The 22,205-nt window shown below is 45.4% G+C and overlaps 1 long non-coding RNA gene across 1 annotated transcript; it reads left to right on the forward strand.

Annotated features, from left to right (window-relative positions):
• Positions 1–20,621: 20,621 nt before the first annotated feature.
• Positions 20,622–21,948, forward strand: LOC308675985. Its single transcript, XR_014028247.1, has 2 exons — positions 20,622–20,884; positions 21,450–21,948. It is a non-coding gene; the product is annotated as an uncharacterized lncRNA (long non-coding RNA).
• The last annotated feature ends 257 nt before the right edge of the window (positions 21,949–22,205 follow it).

The raw sequence follows: 22,205 nt of genomic DNA on the forward strand, positions 1-22,205 counted from the left end.
CAGCTATAGGTAGGATACTGTATTTATCCCAATGGTGAAGACCAGATATAGCCAGTGTGGTTAGCATTTTGAGTTGGCACACTTCAGCACCCAAACAACAACACTGGTTAGGGATAAATAGTATTCAAATATTTAAAAGGCACAATGGACCTAAGACTAAGGATAAGGCCATCTGATACCCTATCATTGCAATGCTATGTAGGCAGTGATTGGGCAAATGATATGCATGACAGAAAGTCAAACACAGGGTTTGTGAAATTATTTGCTGGAACCATAATTGGATGGAAATCCAGAAAACAACCTTCAGTAGCACTATCAACTACTGAAGCATGTTCTGAATTAACTTGTTATGTTCAATTACTCAAAGATGTACATATTGATGTGAAAGAAGCTGTGCCAAAGTTTGAGGACAACGTTGCATGTATAAAGATGGCAACAGGAGAACGTATTGGAAATAGAAGCAAACATGTGGACATAAAATATTGTAACATCAGGGAGGCTGTAAAGGATAAATTGATAAAGTTACAGCATTGTTCCACTGACAACAATATAGCCGATATGTTGACTAAACCTTTAAATGCAGACAAGCATCAACAATGTGTATTTGGCTTAACAGCTGTTTAGCTTTAAATGGGAGGAGTGTCAAGGTATTAATTTAATAGCTTAACAGCTTGTGTAATGATGTAATGTAAGGTGGATGATGCAATGATAGGAATGACTCAGCAGGGTCCGTGTCTGTGTCTCTTTAAGAGCCTATGCTTTAAGAGTATAAAAGGGAAGGCTTTTCTGGAGTGTGTCTCTCTCGTCCGTTTCCTGCTGTAACTGCTGTGTGTTGGATTTTGCTGTATTACCACATGTATGTATTTTGTTTCTGGTGTATATTGTAGATACTGTAATATAAACCACCATTTAATATAGACCACTGTTTGCTGTACTTACTCCTGGGTTATCTCAACACAATAAGACCGTGCATGCTCTGACACCTATGCAGTTAGAAAGCAGCTCAGGGGGGCGGAGCCAGCTGTCAGAGCGGGCGGCTGTGTGAACGGATTTCTCTGTCACACACATCCTCTCACCCAGTGTTTGCGGGGGCTGTTCGGAGCCCCAGGAGGTCCTGTAGGGACACCCGAAGTTGCAGGCATCCCGGAGAACTTACATGAGCGGTGGTTCGTGTTGGAGATCCGGAGAAAGCCTGATGCGAGCGATCTGGGGAGAAGGAGGCCAGTAATGGCCGACATAAAGATCTGACAGAGGGACGGAGCCAGCACGGATCTAGCGGTACAACGGTAGAGCGGAGCTGACGGAAAGTATATCCGAATATTTATCTTTGAAAACATTAGGAGCGCTTGAGAAAGAGTCATTGGCTTGAAGTGGGTGCCTCACGGAGAGGGATCAAGCGGCGATAGAAGTGCTGAGAGAAGGCGTTAGGCGAGAACGATAGGAAGAGGAAGCCAGGAAGCTATTTGACTGTATATTAGCTGGGGATACTGCTGTAAACTGTTAAACTGCCGTGAAGTCAGACGAAACGACAAAAAACACCTGGGCAAAGTCTACTTTTGGAGCCTCGGAGACTGAACTTTTGAAAAATCGGGCGTGGAAAGTGATCTGCCTGGACTATCCCGGTAAATTCTGAACTTTTGAAACTTTGCCCTATTTGCTGCGGGTGGTTAATTGACATAGCAATTCAGTGACTGAAGTCTGGATAGTGGGACACCTACTGGTCTTTGGTGGCAGAGGAAGACAAAAAAAAGGTGCCAATTTCTGAGCCGGAAACGAAAAAAGAACGTGACTCTGAACACACCCAGATAAATATATTACATAATTCTATTATACAATTTGTTTAGTTGGTAATAAGTATCTGGCTGTAATTGTTACACATACTCCTTTGTTATAGAGTTAAAAGGTTCATACAAGGTTAAAGGTACTAAATACTTGTAAAGCGCGTTTGGCAACTGGGTTAAATATGACAAGTATTTCGGGCCTAACTAAGTCTAGCGCTGGTAAGAAGGCGACAACACAGGGGCAAGGGATGTCCTCAAGCCCTTCCAACCAGAAATCCATAGAGGACATGTTGCAAAGGGAAAGATCTAACTCAAATTCTTTTAAAGACCTACATGCCCTCTTATAAAACATGCATGAGGCAATGGCCAAAAACCATGAGGAGATGAAGAGAGAAATAGGTCAAATAAGAAACAATACTGGTGAACTTAAGGGGAAAATTCAAGCGATAGATGATAAATTTGAAGGGATCCAACAACAATTAATTAAAAATGAACAAAGGCTACAAGACATGGAAGCTAGAATGGAAAAAGAGGAGAAGAGAGTTGATGATTTAAATGAAACACTTCTTCAGGCAAATAAGGAGTTAGAGACAACAGTTATTTTTCTGGAAGCGGAAAAGGCTGCTCACTATCTACACTTCCAAAATGTCCAAGAAAAAAGAGGGGAGGATTTGCTGGTTATGATGGCAGAATTAATGGCAAAGGCACTTGGTGTAGGGAAGGAGGAAATGCTGGCGGAAATTGACGAAACATACAGGGTCCAAACTAATTATGCGAGGAGACACAATCTTCCTAAAGAAGTACATGTAAGACGGGTTAAAAAATCAATCCGGGATGAGCTTCTGCATAGATCTAGAGAGGAGCCATTAGAATTTCGCGGACAACCAATTACTATCCTTAAACAGATACCTAAAAGGATGAGGGATTTGAGACGTGGCTATCAATTTTTAACATCAAAATTAATTAGTGAAAATGTAAATTTTAGATGGTTAACTCCAGAAGGTATTTTAGTCACATGGCAGGATAGAAGGTACAGATTGGACTCGATAGAGAAGGCAGAAGATTTTTACAAACTCCACTTTAATAGCCAGGATGAAGCAGAAACAGAAGAACAAGATGGAAGGGAGGTAAGAGAAAGAGACACAAGACGGATAGCTATGGAAGGGAAAGCCTTAAGAATAGAGGATAGAAGGAATAAACCTGGAGAGTCAACAGAGAAACATGGAGCCAGAGATAAGGATGAGAGAGAGCCCCGAATTACGAGATCTACAAAAACCAGAAATAAGTAAGACAAAGGGAGGTGAGTGTAGAATTCTGTCTGTAAACATTAATGGATTAAACTCGCCAGTGAAAAGGCGGAAACTTTTTAATAAGCTTATTCACCAACAATTAGATATCGTTGCAATCCAAGAAGTCCACATAAAGGAACAACAAAAACATCTGCTAGCCCAACCAAAAATAGGGAATTTATTTGTCGCATTAGACCGACAAAAGAAAAAGAGAGGAGTGGCATTATATGTAAACCAGAAACTGGCAGCCAAACAAATTTATAATGATAAAGAGGGTAGAATACTGATAGTTGAGGTTGAAATAAACCATAGGAAGGTCATGATGGTAGAGATATATGCCCCAAATTGTAATCAAGAACAGTTCTTCAAAACACTACACAATAAGATACGTAGCATTGACCATGATGAGATCTGCTTACTAGGAGACTTTAATGCTATCCTAGATACGAACTTGGACTATATGGGCAAGATGATTAGGAAAAAGAAAAGAACTTTACCGAGATCCTTTTCTAATCTGGCTAGAGACCTAAACATTCAAGATGTCTGGAGGGAGAGAAATCATAAGGCAAGACAATATACATATTACTCCAATCGGCATAATTCATGGTCTAGAATAGATATGGTATGGATGACAAAAGAAATCAGCTCTGAAGTTGAAGAGGTTTATATTGAGACAGGTACTTGGGCAGATCATAACCCTATTAAATTTAGCTGGAAAGGTTCGAAAAAAATATCTAGATGGACCTTACAAAGAGCAATCTTAAAAGAAGATGATTTTAAATCAAAGATGGAGAGAGAATTAAGTCTCTTCTTCAAGGAAAATAAAGCTGAAGACACCTCTGTACAAAATAACTGGGACACAGCCAAGGCAATAATGAGAGGGGTAGTGATGGCATATATGATAAATAAGAACAAGGGGAAAAACAAGTACGGGAAAGGTTAGAAGGGGAATATAAAAGTTTAGAAACTATACTCCAACAAGACCCACAAAAAAAGAATATCAAACAATCAATGGATTTGATTAAACACAAGCTTAATGTTGTGACTCAGGGCCAGCCTGTGGGTCCGACAGCCGGCTCCGATGTATCGGATGACTCAGATGAGGGGGAGGAGGGAAACGAACCGGCTGATGATGGTTTGGAGGCTTTGCAGAGCCCTCAGCCGGGGACCTCTTCTCAGCTGCGTGAGCCCGAGAGTGCGGAGGAAGATGACCCACAGCTGGCCCTGTTCAAGGACGCCCGACGCAGGAGGCAGTCGAGCAGGAACAAACAAAGAAAGGCTGCGGGACTCCTCGGGAGGAGGCACAGGGAGACCACGCCCTGAGCTCTCTATAAAAGGAGTGTTTGGGGAGGGGCTGGTTGCTGAAAGCAACTTTTCCGCTTGAGAAGACAAGCTCTAGTGTTTTTGTTAACTGCGTAATAAATCTTGGCAGATGCCTTTTAGCCTTGGACGCTCTCCAGTCTCTTCTTTCTGAATAGGGGTTTGCCTTATTACAAGGCCAGAAGAGGGCTGGTTCAGAACAGTTTGCTTTCAGCCACCCACCCCTTATTACTACGATGGAGCAGCTTCTTGCCGAGAATGCCCAACTCACCCAGCAACTCACTTTGCTGGCAGCTCAGGTGGCTCAACTGCAAGCTCAGGTACATGCTGCACCCCCACCCAGGAGGAAATGTCAGATAGCTATGCCGGATAAATTTGCTGGTAAGCCAGAACTGTTTCCTGCCTTCCTGGGACAATGCCAGCTTTTTATCAGCGTGAGAGCAGCTGATTTCCCCACTGACCGAGATAAGGTGGGATTCGTGTTGAGCCTTCTGTCGGGAGATGCAGCTCGTTGGGGCACGCCTCTGTTGGCACAGCCTAGCCCTTTGTTGGATAACTTTGGGGGGTTTTGTGACCATATGCGCCTCATGTACGAGGACCCGATTAAGGCGCAGACTGCCACCCGACGCCTGAAAGCTTTGAGGCAGGGTCAGCGCCCTCTACAGGCCTATATCAGCGATTTCCGGCTGCTTAGCCAGGATTCCGTCTGGAATGAGGCTGCGCTCGTGGATGCCTTTCAGGATGGCTTGTCAGAGGAGATGTTGGATGAGCTGGCCCGCGTGGACATTCCCTCAGATCTGAATGGGCTGATCCATCTTTGTCTGCGGATCGATGCCCGGCTGCAGCAGCGAAAGAGTCGCCGTGCCACCCCACAGACCCCTGCCGCCCCTGTTGTGCGTGAGCCCCCAGTCCAGAAGGAGGAGCCAATGGAGCTGGGTGCCGCCAGGTCCCGTCTATCGGTGACGGAAATGGACAGACGACGATCGGAGGGGTTGTGTTTTTACTGTGGGGACCCTGGACATTTGGCTGCTTCTTGTCCAAAGAAGCGTCAGCGGGCATCAGTGACCAAGCCGGCCCCGAGAAAGTCCCCTGCTTTGCTGTCGGGAAACGGCCCGAGCCCGATCTAGACGGTGTGATAGATCGGACGACCCACCACGACCACGCCGAGCGACGCCATTCCGATGGTGCCTGTGAACCTCCACGGCATTTGATTTTGGAGGCACGACTGATCCTTCCTGGCAAGCCAGAGGGGATTCCGGTCCATGCCTTAATTGACTCTGGGGCTACCACTAACTTTATGGACTCGGCCTTCGTGGCCAAATGGGCTGTTCCTCAGTGTCCGGTGGATCCGCCCATGCTAGTGGAGACTATTCATGGTCGAGTGCTCCTGTCCGGGCCTATTACGGCCGCCACGCAACCAGTGAGTATGGCTATCAGTACCCATGTGGAGGCCATTCAGTTCTACATCACTTCGGATCTGCACTTCCCCGTGGTCCTGGGACTGGCGTGGCTCCGGGCGCATGATCCACAGATCTATTGGTCTCAGAACTTGGTCACCTTCCCAAGTTTGCAGTGCGTGGACCACACCCGCCATATCTGTGCCGGCCAGGTGGAGGGCTCCTCAGGAGTTTCTTTGCCTCCCGAACTGTCCGACTTTGCTGATGTGTTCAGCGAGTCAGAGGCGGACCAATTACCCCCGCACAGGCCCTATGACTGTTCCATTGATCTAGTTCCTGATGCGCCTCTCCCAGTGGGGCGTTTGTATTCCATGTCGGAGCCCGAGTTGGCTGCATTGCGGGACTTCTTGACAAAGAATTTGGCTCGTGGTTTCATCCGGCCCTCGTCCTCGCCAGTGTCTGCGCCCGTGCTCTTCGTCAAAAAGAAGTCGGGCGAGTTACGGCTCTGCTGTGACTACCGGAAACTCAACGCCATCACGGTGCGTAACCGCTACCCGCTGCCCCTCATCCCCGAGCTCTTGGACCGACTCCGGGAGGCTAAGATCTTCACGAAACTGGACCTGCGTGGAGCTTACAACCTCGTCAGGGTTCGGCCGGGTGATGAGTGGAAGACGGCGTTTGGTACTCGCTATGGACATTTCGAGTACACGGTGATGCCGTTTGGCCTGACCAACGCCCCCGCTGTGTTTCAGCATTTTATGAACGACATCTTTCGAGATCTGTTGGACCAGTTTGTCGTGATTTACCTGGACGACATCCTGATTTACTCCCCGTCGCGTGAAGCGCATCATCAGCATCTCCGTCAGGTCCTGCAGCGCCTCCGGAAACATCGGCTGTTTGCCAAGTTGGAGAAGTGCCAGTTTTACCAGGTGACCATCGATTTCTTGGGTCACCGCATTTCTCCTGAGGGCATCGCCATGGAACCGAGTAAAGTTGAGTCGTTGCAGAGTTGGCAACCCCCACGTCGCGTGAAGGATGTTCAGCGACTTCTTGGATTTGCCAACTACTATCGAACATTCATTCCTGGCTTTGCTGCCTTGACAGCCCCCCTTACCCGGCTCCTGCAGAAGAAGACTCGGTTCCAGTGGAACGCCCCCGAACAACAGGCGTTCCAAGCTTTGAAGGACGCCTTCATGAAGGAGCCCATCTTGAAGCATCCTGACCCGCAACGGCCGTTTGTCGTGGAGGCGGACGCCTCCGACATTGCCATTGGGGCCGTGTTACTCCAGGCAACGACGCCCAGCGGTACCCTTTTCCCTTGCGCGTATCACTCTCGGAAATTGAACCCCTCGGAGCGCAACTATACCATCTGGGAGAAGGAGCTGCTGGCCATCAAGGCGGCGTTCGAGGCTTGGAGGCATCATCTGGAGGGGGCGCGGCATCAAATCGAGGTCCGGACGGACCACAAGAATCTGGAAAGCCTGCAGACCGCTCGGAATTTGAACCAACGCCAGATCCGGTGGTCCCTCTTCTTTGCGAGGTTTGACTTCCGGGTGCGGTACATACCAAGCGGGCACAACCAGAGAGCGGATGCTCTGTCCAGGAAGCCCGAGTACACCCGAGTGGAAGACAAGCTTCCGCCCAGGACAGTGATCCCCGTCGAGTCTTTTGCTGCGGTGCGGGAGCCGGTGGATATACGGGCTCGGATCCGGGAGGCGCAGCAGCAGGAGGCGTGGGTGGCTCAGCGGAAGGAAGAGGTGGGGCCAGATTCGCCTTGGTCGGTCACGGATGGACTCCTGTATTATCGTGACCGGCTCTATGTTCCAGGAGGGCCACTCAGGGGACTCGTCCTCAGCCAATGTCATGATAACCCGGCTGCGGGGCATTTTGGCCTGTTCAAGACTCTGAACCTGGTCTCCCGTACCTTCTGGTGGCCCCGAGTCCGACACGATGTCCAGTCTTATGTCACCTCCTGCGTCCCATGCAGGCAGGCCAAGTCAGCGACAGGGGCCCCGCCTGGTTTACTGCAGCCTTTGCCAACGCCCAAGAGACCCTGGGGGACTTTCTGACGGATCTACCCCCATCCTCCGGCTTCACGACAGTGTTTGTGGTGGTGGACATGTTGACCAAGATGGCGCACTTCATCCCCTGTCGCGGCTTACCGTCAGCTCGCGCCACTAGTCACATGTTCATCCAACAGGTGTTCCGGCTGCACGGCCTTCCCGATAGGGTCATCTCCGATAGGGGGGCCCAGTTTACAGCCCGCTTCTGGCAGGAGTTGATGCGGGCGTTGGACATTAAGGTTTGCCTCTCGTCCGCGCATCATCCTCAGACCGACGGGGGTACCGAGAAGGTCATCGGCATCTTAGAGCAGTATCTGCGCTGCTATGTTAACCTGCAGCAGGACAATTGGGTGGACTATTTGGCCATAGCCGAGTTTGCCTTTAACAACTCGCAGCACACCTCCACGCAGATGACACCATTCTTGGCCAACATGGGTTATCACCCCAGGTTTTTCCCCCTTTCTCCCGTGGACTCACCGGAGCCGGCAGCGAACGAATTCATGGCGGAATTACAGGCGATCCATCGGTTGGTGCGACGGCAGCTGGAGAAGTCCAAGGCCGACTACAAGAGGTTCGCCGATCGGTCGAGAAGGGATACGCCTCCATTATCGGTGGGGGATCGGGTCTGGCTGTCCACCAGGAACCTACCATCCACTCGGCCGGCGAGGAAGCTGGACCACCGTTACCTTGGACCGTTCCCAGTCGAGGCCGTCATCAACCCGGTCGCCTATCGTTTAACTCTGCCACGTTCCCTGCGCGTGCACCCCGTCTTCCATCGGTCCTTGTTGGTCCCCGAACAACCGGCTTGTCCACTTCGCCAAGCGGAACCTCCCCCATCAGGACCTGGTGATGGCGACAGCACCCCCGAGTACGAGGTCGCCAGCATCAGGGATTCCCGCTGGCTGAAAGGTCGCTTCCAGTACCTGATCGAGTGGAAAGGGTACGGGCCGGAGGACTTCACATGGGAAGACGCGACCGCCGTTCATGCCCCTGCGTTGGTGACTGCTTTTCACGAACAGTTCCCATCCCGACCGCATCCAGATCGGCAGACCCGGGGGAAGGGCCCTGCGGTGCGGGATAGTGTTGTGACTCAGGGCCAGCCTGTGGGTCCGACAGCCGGCTCCGATGTATCGGATGACTCAGATGAGGGGGAGGAGGGAAACGAACCGGCTGATGATGGTTTGGAGGCTTTGCAGAGCCCTCAGCCGGGGACCTCTTCTCAGCTGCGTGAGCCCGAGAGTGCGGAGGAAGATGACCCACAGCTGGCCCTGTTCAAGGACGCCCGACGCAGGAGGCAGTCGAGCAGGAACAAACAAAGAAAGGCTGCGGGACTCCTCGGGAGGAGGCACAGGGAGACCACGCCCTGAGCTCTCTATAAAAGGAGTGTTTGGGGAGGGGCTGGTTGCTGAAAGCAACTTTTCCGCTTGAGAAGACAAGCTCTAGTGTTTTTGTTAACTGCGTAATAAATCTTGGCAGATGCCTTTTAGCCTTGGACGCTCTCCAGTCTCTTCTTTCTGAATAGGGGTTTGCCTTATTACAAGGCCAGAAGAGGGCTGGTTCAGAACACTTAATATCTTAGACAAAGAGAAACTAGCACAACAAATGAGAAGCACAAAACAAAACTTTTTTGAAAATGCAAATAAACCGGGGCGATGGCTCGCATATAAATTAAAAAAACAAAAGGAGAAAAGCTGGATTAGCAAATTATGTGATGACGAAGGGAGAGTACACCACCAGGAAGAGGAGAAAAAAACTATAGCCCAGGAATTTTATGAGCGATTATATAAAGAAGACAGTCAGGCAACGGTGGAGAAAGTGGAGGAATGTTTCCAAAAAGCTAAATTACCTAAGGTTACAGAGGACATCAGAAATATGCTGAACGATGAAATTAGGCTGTCTGAGGTGATAAAGGCCATTAATGAACAAAAAAACAATAAAGCACCGGGTCCTGACGGTCTCCCGATAGAAATTTATAAGGAACAACAAAATATCTTAGCACAACCCCTACTGGAGGTATTTAATGCAGTATTAGAAGGCGCAAGAACACCTAAATCTTGGTCTGAGGCAAATATAGTTCTCATCCCGAAAGATAATACGGATCACACATTAATTCAAAATTATAGACCCATATCGCTTCTCAATTCGGACTATAAGATATTTACATCAATTATAGCGGAACGACTTAAACAATTCCTGAATGATTTCATACATGTAGACCAGAATGGCTTTCTTGCTAAGAGGCAAACTAAACATAATATTAGAGTAATATTGGATACGTTGGAGTATTATGAACTACATAGCGGACAACAGATGGCGTTTCTATTTTTAAATGCCCAGAAGGCCTTTGATAATGTTAAATGGTCATTTTTACACCAACAACTCAGTTTCATGGATATGGGTGAAAAATTTATAAATATAATTAGGGCAATCTATACCAACCAGGAAGCAAAAGTAATTATTAATGGGGAAACATCTAGGAAATTTCAAATCCAAAAGGGAACACGGCAAGGTTGCCCTTTATCCCCACTGCTGTTCATATTGACACTAGAAGTTCTAACGAGAACAATTAGAAATGACCCACAGATAAAAGGATTAGCTATTAAAAAGGAAACTTTTAAACTTCAAGCATTTGCGGATGATCTGGTCTTCATCATGGAGGACCCATATCACACGGGACCAAAATTATTGGAAGAATTAACTAAATATGGTGAAGTTGCTAGATTGAGAATAAATAGAAATAAGACCAAGATGATTGTTAAAAATATGACTAATAAACAAAAAGAAAAATTGGCTGGAATCATGGACATAGAAATAGTCAAAAAAATAAAATATCTAGGAATTAATATCACGGCTAGATGCACCTCACTTAAAAAAGATAATTATGATAAAATAGTGAATCAAATAAAAGATGATCTGGAAAGATGGGGAAATCTGAAACTTTCATTACTGGGGAGAATTGCTGTCATCAAGATGAATGTCCTGCCCAAAATCTTGTTCTTGTTCCAAAATATCCCAATACAACTTGACTCCAAATTCTTTCGAGATTTGAACAAACTATCACTAAATTTTGTTTGGCAAGGGAAAAAACCAAGAATGAAAATGAAATACTTGCAGGATACGAAGGAAAACGGGGGTTTTGGACTGCCAGACTGGGAATTATATTACCATGCCGCGGCTCTAAATTGGATTAGAGAATGGATAATTTTGAAAAATAGGAGATTACTGACTTTAGAGGGTCACGATTTACAATTTGGCTGGCACGCTTTTTTATGGACGGAGAAACAAGGATTATCCTCACACTTTCAAAAATATCGGATTAGGCAAGCATTATTTAACATTTGGAACAAAATTAGAATTCACAATTATACTAAAGTACCAGTCTGGCTATCCACTCTCGAAGCGATTGTTTACCCAAATCTATTCGATTTGGGTAACATAATTTCATATAAGGATATTATGAACGAGGAGGGGGAATTGAAGTCTAGAAATGAATTAGATTCACAAGGTATAAAACTGGATTGGTGGGCCTACTTACAGATTCAATCAAGATTCGGGAAGGATAAAAAGGAATGGGGGATAAACACCCAGGAAACGGCCTTGGATAAAATATTATTGGGCCGAGATAATAAACAGATAAAGAAATTATACAATCTGCTTCTGGGATACAAGCTGTTCGAAGAACAAGTGAAGGACCCTATGTTGACTTGGGCTAAAAATCTGGGACACGGCATTGATCTTGATACATGGCAAACGCTCTGGGACAGAAATAAAAGAATAACATTGGCTTCATCTTACAAAGAAAACCTATTCAAAATGTTCTATCGATGGCATCTTCCTCCAGCACGTTTAGCTAAGATGTATAAGACAGTATCTCCCAAATGTTGGAAGTGCTCCGAAGAACTAGGTACATACTTTCATACGTGGTGGTCCTGTAGTAAATCACAAAGATTTTGGAAAATGATTTCGACATGGCTGAAAGAAATATTACGACAAGAAGTTGAGTTTAGTCCAGAATTTTTCTTATTGGGCATAACAAAAGAGAAATACCCTAAAGACGAGTTGTATCTGATGATTCACATTATTATAGCAGCAAGAATGTCATTTGCTCAAAACTGGAAAAGGAATGAAATCCCAGTAGAAAATGAGGTAATTAGGAAAATTTGGGAATGTTCAGAAATGGATAAATTAACTCTGGAATTTAAAAATAAAGATCAATCAGATTACTACAGAATTTGGAATAAATTCTATCTTTGGCGGGAACAAAAGGAAGGTCTCTATTAGGTCTTACAGATTAGTTCACTGTTCTAAGTATTGTATTATACTTAACTGATTTGTATCTTAAGTGTATTTAAGTGTATTTTAGGTGTATATACATATATATGAATATTGTAGACAAGAAGGTTTGTCAGTCCATTTGTACCGTGTCCAATGTTTTTAAATAATAAATTTAATAAAAAAAAATTTAAAAAAAGAAAGGAAGCAGCTCACTAGCTGCTGATGGAAATATATTCATTTATGGTTTCCAGAAAACAAAGACACTATATTTCAAAATCTCAATTCTCAAAACATGGATTTACATATGCTTCCACTTCCAGAGGACTATGTATCTATAAGTGTTTAAAAATCAGGGCCTTGGGGACTGGCCCAGGCTGAGGGGTTTTAATTTTTATTAGGCTTTAGTTTTAAATTTCGGGGACTTTATTTAATTAATTGTTTTAATCTGATTTTAATTTTTGTATGTTTGTTTTAATCTTCCCTGTACACCGCCCTGAGTCCTCCGGGAATAGGGCGGTATATAAATTTAATAAAATAAATAAATAAAATAAATTAATTCCAATGTGAAGTAAAGTTCAATATTGATTTTCTGCAGTGTTCATGGAAGTTTATTCAGAGATATCTGCCGGGGGAGGGGGCGCAGAAGGGGATGTCAAACGATGAAAACAGGATCACAGTAACAGAACACAAACTTCCACCTCTTTTGTATGCGCATTACGACATCGCATACATATAAGAAAGGGGTGAAACTTGTGTAAAAACAATACACTTTAGTTATTTTAATGAAAATGCTGAATCTTGCAAACACCTCTGAAGTTATTCTTCATTTCCATCTCCATAATTTACAAGCCCCATGGTTCTTTGCATTTCTTTGTGTTTATTTCTAACAGAACATTAAATCTTAAAAAATATTATATTTATTTTTAAAAGATTTATAGAATGTTTTTCTTATAAAAACAAAGTGAAAATGCATATCACTAACAGAATCCCCGTGAAACTGAAAAATCTCATTAAAAGGAATATATTCCCAGGTCATAGATTATAAAACAGATAATAAATTTGTGAAATTTATTTGCTGCCTATCTTACCATGGGACTACTCTAGGCAGCTTACAACAAAAGGAACAAATGAAAAGAGTGTAAACAGAAGATAATAGAATAAACAATAAGAACACAATAACACATCAATATGATATACAATTAAGTTTATGTTTATGTTTATGTTTATTGGACTTATATACCGCCCTTCTCCCTTAGGACTCAGGGCGGTTCACAAGGAATTTAAAATAACAATAAAAATTACAAAAGTTAAGAACAATTAAAATAATTAAATTTAGTCCTTGAATAAAATAAAACCCCTATTAAACTCCAATTAAAACCCAATTAAAATAAAATTACTATTAAAATTCTCAGTCCTGGCCGGAAAGCTCAAAGAGCCAGGTCTTCAGGTCCCGGCGGAATGAACGAAGGTCAGGGGCAGTCCTGAGCTCTACGGGCAGCTGGTTCCAAAGGGCAGGCGCACCCACAGAGAAGGCCCTCCCCCTGGGTCTTACCCACCGGCAATCTTTTGTCGGCGGTACCCTGAGAAGGCCCTCTGAGTGGGAGCGCACAGGACGAAGGGAGCTTGATGCCTGCAGCAGGTGTTCCCTCAAATATCCCGGACCCAAGCCATTTAGGGCTTTATAGGTCATCACCAGCACCTTGAATCTCACCCGGAGGGTAACCGGAAGCCAATGCAGCTCGCAGAGCAGAGGTGTTACATGGGAGTATCGGGAAACCCCCATCACAACTCGCGCGGCTGCATTCTGCACCAGCTGAAGCCTCCGAGTGGTCCTCAAGGGCAGCCCCATGTAGAGAGCGTTGCAGTAGTCCAAACGGGAGGTCACGAGCGCATGAGTGACTGTGCGTAGGGCTTCTCGGTCCAGATAGGGCCGCAACTGGCGCACCAGGCGAACCTGGGCAAAGGGCCCCCTGGTCACGGCTCCTATATGATCTTCAAAACTGAGCTGCGAATCCAGGAGGATGCCCAAGTTGCAAGCCCTATCAACGGGGGGTAACACCTCACCCCCCCATCATTAAAGGTGGAATAGACTGGTTAACTCAAGATGCCGGTACACACAGCCACTCAGTCTTGGCAGGATTGAGACGAAGCCTGTTTCTCCCCATTCAGACCCAGACCGCATCCAGGCAACAGGACATCACGGCAAGGGCATCGCTGGGTTGGTTCGGGGTGGATAAAAAAAGTTGGGTATCATCAGCATACTGATGATACCCCACCCCAAAACCACGAATGATCTCGCCCAGCGGCTTCATATAGATGTTGAACAGGAGGGGAGAGAGAACTGACCCCTGAGGAGCTCCACAAACGAGAGGCCTCGGGGCGGATCTCTGCCCTCCCGTCAACACCGACTGCGAGCGGCCCAGGAGATAGGAGAACCACTGCAAAACAGTGCCTCCCACTCCCAACCCCCTGAGACGCCGCAGTAGGATACCATGGTCGATGGTATCAAAAGCCACTGAGAGATCTAACAGGACTAGGACAGAGGAACAACCCCTGTCCCGAGCCCGCCAGAGATCATTCACCAGCGCGACCAATGCCGTCTCCATGCTGTTCCCGGGCCTGAAGCCCGATTGGTACGAGTCAAGGTAATCAGTTTCCTCCAGGAACAGAGGAAGCTGATGCGCCACCACACTCTCAACAACCTTCGCCAAAAAGCGAAGGTTGGAGACCGGACAATAATTATTTAAAATTGCTGGGTCCAGGGCAGGCTTCTTGAGAATGGGCCTCACCACCGCCTCCTTCAAAGCGGCGGGGAAGACACCCTCACTCAAAGAGGCAGATACTGCCTGGAACCAGCTTTGTGTCTCCTCCCGAGCTGCATAAATCAGCCAGGAGGGACACGGGTCCAATAAACAGGTGGTGGAGCTCAGCCTCCCCATAATCCTGTCCACATCATCAGGGGAAACAGGATTGAACTCAGTCCAGATAACATGCTCAAGACCGTCCGATTCCTTGACGTCAGACTCTGCCCAGAAAGAGTCCAAACCGGCCTGGATCTGAGCGATTTTGTCCGTCAGAAGATGACTAAACTCCTCGGCCCGACCCTGCAAGGGCTCCTCCCTCACCTCCTGATTAAGAAGGGAGTGAGTCACACTAAACAGGGCGGCTGGGCGATTATCTGCGGACGCGATGAGGGCAGCGAAGTAGTTAGCCCTCGCTGTCCTCATTGGGCAAATATTAACAGTGGGTAGTCCGATGATGTAAAATAATATCCAGATGAGAATGATATTGGGTCCGGTAAATATATCTCAGTCCACTAATCCAGCTCAGCTCTCACCCGAGATGGTAATCAGAAAAGAAACCCCAACCATCCTCTCACTACGGCTGAGGAGTCCAACCTGGGGTGGACAGAGTAAGGAATCCCGGGGCAAGCCTACCCCAACTGGTCTCCCACACCAGTGGGGTGGTCGATGACCAATCCAAGACCGCCCTCCCACCACGGTCAAGTCCCAGGTCCAATCCGGACTATCAATAGGGAAGTCTTAACTCCAAACGGGCATTGAAATGCAGCCATGGCTGATCTTCGGGCCATAGTAGTACCTGCCAACCAGCACAGTAGTCCAAGTCTATGCCCCAACCACCAGTGCTGAAGAGGATGAAATTGACCGGTTCTATGAAGCCCTACAGCACCTTATAGAACTAACACCAAAAAACGATGTCCTTATCATCATGGGGGATTGGAATGCTAAAGTAGGAAGCCAGAAGATAACCGGAATAACAGGCAAGTTTGGCCTTGGAGTAGAAAATGAAGCAGGGCACAGGCTGATAGAATTTTGTCAAGAGAATATGATGGTCATAGCAAACACTCTTTTCCAACAACCCAAGAGACAGCTTTACACATGGACATCACCAGACAGTCAAAACAGTGTCACTGCACGTTTTTTTTGTTTGTCAGAAAGTTCATTTCTAACTGTACATTTCCCCTGTTCTCTGCACCTGTTGTGATAACTTATCTGGTAACCATAGTGAATCCCATATGACTAGCTATGTTATGGTTTCAGTCTGTTTAGTGCGCATGTCTAGAAAAACTTCCAGAGTGTTTATCTGTATTGCTTTATTCACTTTGCTGTTACTGTCTGTTACGTTAGGATGTAGTGAGCTAGCTCTGTATAATATATATTTAGTTTTTATATTTTTGTTAGTAAAAGGTATTTAGTAAGATTATGCGTCGTGTTTTTATTGCCTTCCTGCAAGCATATCATGCATTCTCTGAAGCACGGTCCTTCGCCCTCTACAAAGGTGATTTTTACCTTGACATTTTGGTATCGAGGATGGTTTGATTTATGTTTTTTGGAGATGCATGTTTCTGCGGCTGTTATCAGTTAGTTAGTGCTAGTGAGGCAGTGGTGATTAACTGCTGAAACATGTCAGGAAGGAAGCCACGGCTAAAAAGGAGTCTTTCTGTGGGCCAGCTCCCTTCAACTTTTTCTACTTTTCCAAGCTCCCTGGCAGCTGTTTTTGGAAATGTTCACACTCCAGGGGCTCAAGATGAATTTCAAAGGCTTGGAGCGAAACTTAAAGTCCAGCCGAAGAAAATTCCTTCTGCTCCTTCAAGCCCCAAGCAAACTATGCGAGATAGGGCTATGCAAGGCTACTGTAAACAAATTGGGGTTTTTGAAAGGCGTTTGCAACAGGCAAAGGAATATGTGTCAATGGTTCAGCAATATGAGAGGAATTATGAGCATGAACCGGCCATATTGCCACACCCACAAGGAGAAGCCATATTGCCTCCTTCTTTCCCAAAGCCAAAGTCACGCCCATCATTGAGTGTCATGCAAGACGAATGGGAACCGGAGGCTCCTATGTCACATGATTATGGGCTGTCCCAAAGGACATACAGAGCCACAGTGATGCCTGAAGCAAATGTTATAGCACCATCTACTGGTGAAGCTGCATTAAGACATGAATTGGAGCTCTCACTCTCGCAATTGTCTATGGAGGAGTCTTTGCTCAGAGATACAAGATTTCTGCCGTTATCTGAGGCTCCAGTCCCTGATGGTGCTAGGATTCCTGTTACTATTGCTTCTCCTGTTAATATTGCTTCTATGCAAGCCCCTCTACCTGGCAGAACACAGCCATATTTAACCCACATGCAATTGCCACCGGGTTCTTATATGCGAAGGCCAGTGTCATCTGCAGGTTATGCTAATGCACCAGCCCCAGCGCCAGCGTCTCCTGCTGGCCAGGGTGGAATAGCAGCTCAAAGACAGTCACAGCCAGCACCAAGACTACCGGCAGCTTCAATGCAACTGCCGCATGTCCAGGCACGGACGCCACTGGTGCCCCCTGCAGGTTATGGTCGGATTGCACAACCTGCACAGCCAGTACCTCAATTGTATATTCCTCATCAAACACCTTCCATTGTACCACTGGAGGTTGGACTTTTGCTACGCAGAGAAGGTACTCACATGATGGTGTTTAATCCTCCTGCCCAGCCATGGACTCCTGACATATGGGACTTGGATAATAGAGCATGCACAACATTATTGATGTCAATGGACACTGAATTGCAGCTCACGTTTTCACATGATGCAACTGCCCAACAAATTTGGACTCAGTTAGAGGCATGTTATCGGCCTACATCAATTGAGTCTACATGTTTGCTTTTGTCTGAGTTCCATGGTTCCAGATTAAAACCTGGTGAACATATTGGAGCACATTTGACTAAAATGAAAGGTATTAGAAAAGAACTGGGTGAAAAAGGCTATCCTATTGATGATTTTCAAATGATCAGCATTATCATCAATTCTTTGAATCATGAGTGGAAAGATGCTATTTCCAAGATCAATCAAGTGCCTATGGCTCAACGCACAGTGGATCATGTATGCAGAATTTTAGCCGAAGAAGAGGCACTTATGCAAGCTGCGCCACATTTAAGGGAACCACCTGCATCAAGAGCTTCAGTGAGGCGTGCCTTCCGTGGAAGGACCTACGTTCCAAGAATGCCAAGATGCTACATCTGCAATCGTGTGGGACATGCCACCCGGGATTGTCCCCAACGAGTTCCAGCGCCCGTCACATACCAGCCCAGAGGAACAGATTCCAGAGGAGGCAGAAGTAGAGGCGGACGACAAGGTCGTGGTCGTGGTTCCAGGCGTGATCCACAAGCTCCACTTGTCACATTGGTTGTGACCAACGATCCACAGCCTCAACCAGAGTACGACAGACGACTTCTTTGGACTTTGGACAGCGGAGCAGCATTACATGTTACCTACAGAAAAGAGCTTTACACTGAGATGCACGAGCCTGAACCTGAACTTCGTGAACTTTACTCTTTTTCCAATCATCCTGTTCAGGTCATGGGAAAAGGAACTGTCTACATTGAAGAGCTTGATGCTCTCATTCCAAATGTTTACTATGTTCCGTCTGCCAGTAGTAATTTGCTCAGTCAGAGTCATTTGTCTAGGTTTTCTCATTTTCAGGTCCACCATCTTGAAAAAGCAAGTTATATAGTCAAAGACGGAGATATTGTTGCTGAAACCATGTTGATTGGTGGTGTTTATTACTTAAAACCAAAGCCTAAGCAGCAAGAGCAGGCAAGTATACACGTTCCAAAGAGCACAGGCCCAGAGAGAGACGTCCCAGAGAGAGATCCTGTTGCTACTCCAAAGGTTCCTAATAATGATAAAAAGACAAAAAAGACACAGGTTGCTCACAGGAAGCCTGGGGTTCCTAACAAGAATGCTAATGTTGAGAATTCACTAACAGGTAAACCTTTGCATTCCAGGTGTATCCATAAGTGGCACAGAAGATTGGGTCATGCCAGTTTCCGTGTTCTGAAGAAGATGCCAGAGTTCGCAAGAGGTTTGGATCTAAAGGGGTGTAAGGTGTTTTTGGACTGTGCTGTCTGCAAGAAAGCCAAATCCAAGGCAGCAGCAATTCCAAAACGCGCTACACGCCTGTCAACACGCATTTTTGATTTGGTACACACTGACATAGTTGGTCCTTTTGCACCCACACTTGGTGGTAAAAGATATTTCTTGACAATCGTTGATAATTATTCTAGATATGGATATGTATATCCTATGAAAGAAAAATCTGAGACCTTTCAGATCTTTAAAGACTTTGCTAGTCTTGTCTATACCCAATTCGAGGTCAACATTGCCAGAATCCAGAGTGATCGCGGTGCTGAATTCATGTCTCAGCGTTTCCAGGACTGGATGCGTGAGAATGGGATAGTACATCAGACATCTGCTCCTTATACTCCAGCTGAAAATGGAGTGGCAGAACGCAGAAATGGAGTTCTGCAAACCATGATGCGTTGCCTCCTTGAAGATGCTAACCTCAGTCTTCCATACTGGGGTGAAGCTATCAAATATGCTAACCATATCGTCAACCGTACTTGGAGTAGTGTGATAAATCAGACCCCTTATTTCATGTTGTATGGACACAAGCCTGATCTCTCACATCTTCATATTTTTGGTTCCTATGCTATGGTGAATATTCCTTTAGCCCAAAGAAAGAAAGGGGGTCCTGCAGCAAAAAGGATGAGATTTATGGGCATTGATGATAATTCAAAATGGAGCAAATACATTGACTCTCATCATGTTATTGTGGTTTCACAATCTGCTACTTTTGAGGAAGATGCTGACTGGTCCAGGATTCATTCTAACGATCCTGGAGTTTATTTTCCTAGAGATGATGTTGCTGATGCCACGCAACCTGATGATCAAGATTCACAGGATATTGTTCCTTCCACGAGTTCTTCTCAACCTACTGTTCCGTCTTCGCAAGCCGCTGATGTTGCTGCTGGCGACGATGAAGACGAGGACGACACGGAAGAAGAATGGACGGTTGGCCTGAGACGTTCCAAGAGGTCCACAAAGGGAATCCCTCCAAAACGGTATTCGTGGCAAGTAACAAAAACACCTGTACCTTTGATTTGTAATGTTACACTTCCACCTGAGAAGTTCACACAGATCAAACATCTTCCTGAATCAGAACAAGATAAATGGTTTGAGGCAATGCAGGCTGAAATGGACAGTTTAAAAAAACTTCAAGTGTTTACGCCTGCAAGCCCTCCAGCAAACAAGAAAGTTATTGGTACTCGATGGGTCTACAGGATCAAAAAGAAGCCGAATGGTGAGTCGTTGTACAAGGCCAGACTCGTAGCCCAGGGTTTTGCTCAACGTTATCCTGAGGACTATACAAATACATACTCACCCACGGTGCGAACTGAAAGTGTGAAAATTGCTTTAGCCACTGCAACTATCCTTGGCCTGGAAGTTTTCCAGTTCGATGTTGAAACGGCTTATCTACACGCTAATCTTGACGAGGACATCTACGTCAAAGGTCCTCCAGGTTTCAGACAGCAAGAAGGGGATACCTGGTTTCTACACAAAAGTCTTTATGGTCTGAAACAGTCTGGTTTAATGTGGTACTTATGTCTTTCTGACAAACTAAATTCAATGGGCTTTATTAAGTCTGAAACAGATGAATGCGTGTTTACCAAAAGATCCGGTAATAGGTATGAGATAATTCTTGTTTATGTCGATGATATTGTTTATATTGGTCCAAATAAGCAGATGAGTGAGGTTTTTGCTAAAGCTTTACAAAAGTTTTTCACGTTGAAGTGTTTAGGATGTATTAACACTTATTTAGGTGTTCAAATTGCCAAAACTCAGAAGGGGTTTAGTCTCACACAAGAAGAGAAGATTGAACAACTGTTACATCACTGTAACATGGAGGACGCTAAGCCTGTGAGTATACCCATGCAAACTGACTTTCACATTTTGGCACATGAACCAAGTCCTGAGTTCGAAGATCAAACACTCTATCGCTCAGTCATTGGGTCGCTGCTATATATTAGTAGTTGGACTAGACCCGACATTGCACTTAGTGTTAATCTGTTATCACGACACGTAGGCAAGGCAAAACAGTTTCATTGGACATGTGTTAAAAAGTTATTGAGGTATCTAAAACACACCAAAGACATGAAGTTGTTGTTGGAACCAACACATACTGACTATGCAGAGTTATGTTGTTTTGCAGATTCAGATTGGGCGAGTGATAAGAAGTCACGGAAAAGTACATCAGGTTACATGATGTTTTTAAATGGATGTCCTGTTTACTGGCATGTGCGTAAACAGAATCTTGTTTCTTGTTCCTCTACAGAAGCTGAGTATGCTTGTGTGTCTGATGCATGCAATTCTTTAACCTGGTTTGATGCTTTAATCACAGATATCTGGACACATCCGATTCGACCAATCACAGTAATGGAAGATAATGAATCTGTGGTTTATATTTCTGAAACACGTTTTACAGGTTCAAGGTCCAGACACATTGACATCCGATATCAAAACATAAGGCAACTGGTTAAACAAGGTTTTGTGACGTTACAGTATGTGCCTACACGTGACCAAATTGCTGACATGCTGAACAAACCACTTCCTACAGCCCAGCATGAGTATCTGCGTGAGAAGATGTGCCTTACTTGAGTCTTCACTTTGCTGACGAAAGAAGGGGAATGTCACTGCACGTTTTTTTTGTTCGTCAGAAAGTTCATTTCTAACTGTACATTTCCCCTGTTCTCTGCACCTGTTGTGATAACTTATCTGGTAACCATAGTGAATCCCATATGACTAGCTATGTTATGGTTTCAGTCTGTTTAGTGCGCATGTCTAGAAAAACTTCCCAGAGTGTTTATCTGTATTGCTTTATTCACTTTGCTGTTACTGTCTGTTACGTTAGGATGTAGTGAGCTAGCTCTGTATAATATATATTTAGTTTTTATATTTTTGTTAGTAAAAGGTATTTAGTAAGATTATGCGTCGTGTTTTTATTGCCTTCCTGCAAGCATATCATGCATTCTCTGAAGCACGGTCCTTCGCCCTCTACAAAGGTGATTTTTACCTTGACAAACAGAAATCAGATTGACTATATGCTCTGCAGCCAAAGATGGAGAAGCTCTATACAGTCAGTAAAAACAAGACCAGGAGCTGACTGTGGCTCAGACCATGAGCTTTTCATTGCTGTTGTGATTCAGGGTCAGCCTGACGACTCAGAGGAGGAGGGGGGGGT

The sequence above is a fragment of the Vipera berus genome, assembly GCF_964194415.1.
Source record: "Vipera berus genome assembly, chromosome: W".
Lineage (NCBI taxonomy): Eukaryota > Metazoa > Chordata > Lepidosauria > Squamata > Viperidae > Vipera > Vipera berus.